Here is a 3,213-nt window from a genome sequence, read left to right on the forward strand (position 1 = left end):
GTTATTTCTGTTGCAGTAACATCCACAGCAGATTTAATCAGGAAAAGCTGATCTGGAATAACTCCTTATGTAGATGAGCCTATGTGCCTGCAAGAGTCACCCTGATGGAGCTACAGATTATTGCGTCGATATGACTTGAAGAATTAGAGCAATTGAAAAGTCTAGCAAAGCAACATTTTCCTGCTGTAACAAAACATCCGTCCAAGGCATCTAATTAGAAGCAGCAAGGTACAGTTTCTACAGTTTCAAAACATTGCATGGGGAACTTAGCTGGGTAAGTGATTCTAATTAATGTCAGTGTAAATCATTACTCACTCTGAATGCAAGGATGTGAAAATTTTCTCCTGTGTACCTGGAATAAGAGATAGAAGGGGTTTGCTTGTTTTTTTTTAAGATAACAGTTCCTTTTCTCTCTCTATCTTATGCCATTGTATTCTGTGTTACTGGAAAATCCGAAAATGATTGCTTCAGGACTGTTTTACATCTACTAGGCTATGGCAAAACATATACTCAGTGATGGTTAGTTGTGGAAGATGTTTGTCTGGCCTTTGTGTCAGGGCTCTGGAAGTTGCCATGAGTAGGCAGAATGGAGCACAGAGTCTGTTGTCTTTGCATACCTCTGAAGCAGAGGCAGCCACAGGAGTTGAGGTTGAGGAGAAACAGGTATCTCCTTAAGTTAAAAAAAAAAAGAAGAGGAAAAAAAAGAAAAAGCATTCAGAAGCTGTCCCATGCATAGTCTTGTTCGCAAATAAAAATATAACTAAGAAGGAAGAAAACAGAAAGCACTGAGGAACAAAGGAAAGCACACAGTCACAATCTTTGCTTAGGTTAAAACTGTCTCTGCTTTTATCTGTCTCCAGCTGTTTGCGAGAACAGATAAAAGAAAGCATTTTTTTCCTCCCCTGCTACCATGTAGGCCTGGCCAACCTTCTAACACTGCAATTACAGGCACTTTGGTAAGATTTGTTTATAGCAAACAGCGATGCTTACTCTCCAGCCTCATGCTAACTCTCTATGGGCCACTCCGTCAAACATGGCACGTCCCAGCAAAACAGACATCTGTTGCCACAAGTTCGTGCATGTGCCCTCTCTATATGCAGCCACGTCTGGGCAGGGGGAAGACCCTCAAAGAGAAATATTTATCAAATGCTTCACAGGCCCCAGAGCCGTTAGACCTTTCGCTCCTCACAGTTGACTCCAAAACTAAAACAAATGGTGCAGCCCGTGACTGGCCTCCGCGGCTTCACCCCTGCAATTGCTCCAGCCCCCACCACTCCTGGAGCATGCCGCTGATAAGGGCCCCAGACTGGGGAGCAGCGTGGCGATGGGGGCTGCCTCCTCTGTGGCCAAAAGCCTCCAGAGCTGGAGCTCCGCAGCCCGGCACAGGTCCCCAGGGGGATGTTGCCATCTGCCCTAGCGTGCTGCCCATTCAAAGCAAGTGATTCATTTTGCATAAAGGCCATCTAGTGCACTAAGGTTTCCTCATACAAACCTGAAAAACTAAATTGCAGCACCAGATGCTGAGAAAGTGTCACTCATTCGGCTCCTTGAGTATCTGATCGTTATCTCTCAAGGTGACTTTATTCCTAGCAAGGAGAGATGAGTTTCTGTTGTCCCTGAGAAGTGTTAATAGTGCCCATAGGTGCCAATAGCCTTCCTTCACCTAAAACTGTGAAAAAGGCCTTTTTTTTCCAGCCAGCCAAAACAGAATCAGAAGTAACTTCCCACACTTGTTCATCCAAAGTTTTTTTTTTAATTGACATATTTAAGATTGCTAAGATCTACCCACACACATTTCGTTATTTGTCTTTTGTTGACTCTAACAGTGTGTCAGGAGGCTATGTGTCTGGATCATTACACCCACCAGTTTCATGTGCCTGAGTAAGTACATAGCAGCTTTATATTTTGGCTTCCGTTTATTGGAAGGGTGATATAGTACAGCAGGCTGGCTCATGTACTGAGCAGCCCTGTGAATTGCAAGTTACAGGCGTACATCTTGTGGAGTTCTATCTAGTCACCCTGCAATCGCTGCCTGCAATTCACTGCCTGTCTCACCTTTTTACAGCATAGTCGTGTATGAGCATGGGAGACTTAATGACAACCGAGCAGCTGTATACTTGCACTCTGCAAAATTACCCAAGCGTCATGAGTACTCCTCGTGACTGCAAAGCACATTCTTGGTCAGAGAAGACATTAAAACTGTAATTCCCTCCACATTTGGCTGATTGACCTTGCCCTTGGCTGATGCTGCTGTGAGGGTGACTTCTTGTTAAGGGCATGAAGCTGCCGTATGCCACTGGAATAAAACCAGATGCATTATGCATGTTGGGCCTAGCATTTGTCTTCAAGGTACATGCTGGCACAGCAATAGTTTTCATTAGCAGCTGTCTTCATCTGCTGCAGCCCAACCACATCTTTACAAAACTACAATTTATAAACCAGCCTGTGAGGCTTCCATTCAGATATTACTTGTATGATAATGTCTGGATGAAATGCTGGGAATGTACCACCAGGACAGAAGCACTGGTAAAGACTCAAAAGCAAACTGCCAGAAAGGCATCAGCTTTCCCATGTCTCTAACTAGTCCCACCAGTTAGAGAAGGCACATTGTCCTCACTGAGCCTCCTGTCAGTTGGCCCCCAGGACTCAGAAGATTTTTTTTTCTGCCAGCCAAGATAGTTCTCTGAGCTTCACATGTTGTCTGGGGCATACCTGGTCACCTTTCACTAGGCACAGAGACTTGTAAGCAAAAATAGATATACAACCCATGAGGCCCCAAGTCATAAGACAGGGTCTGGCAGGACTATGGGAGACATTTTCAACCCATCCATACAGATGCATGTCTGTCATCAGGCAGCACAACAGTGAACATTGACTTCGTTTATAGGCATGGCACATAATATCCTGCATCTCTTACCAGCAGCGTGGGTTTTGCCCCTTCTCTTCAATATGATGTTTGTATCTGCCCATTAATCAGAAAGCTGTATGCGATTTGTCCTACTCATAAAGCATTTCAAAAGGTTTTCATTAAGAGGAAATCTCACATATAGACCAAGGAAACAGACAGTTCTGTCTCCTGTACTGTCAAAAACTGTCTAGTCAAATTCTAGCAAGTTTTGTGGGGAAAGCTGTGCTTACGGTTTTCATATCGCTGAGATTACATCGTTCCAAAAAATACGGAAAAGAGTACCATGAAAAATTTAATTAAAGATG

The sequence above is a fragment of the Fulmarus glacialis genome, unplaced genomic scaffold (assembly GCF_000690835.1).
Source record: "Fulmarus glacialis isolate BGI_N327 unplaced genomic scaffold, ASM69083v1 scaffold23953, whole genome shotgun sequence".
Classification (NCBI taxonomy): domain Eukaryota; kingdom Metazoa; phylum Chordata; class Aves; order Procellariiformes; family Procellariidae; genus Fulmarus; species Fulmarus glacialis.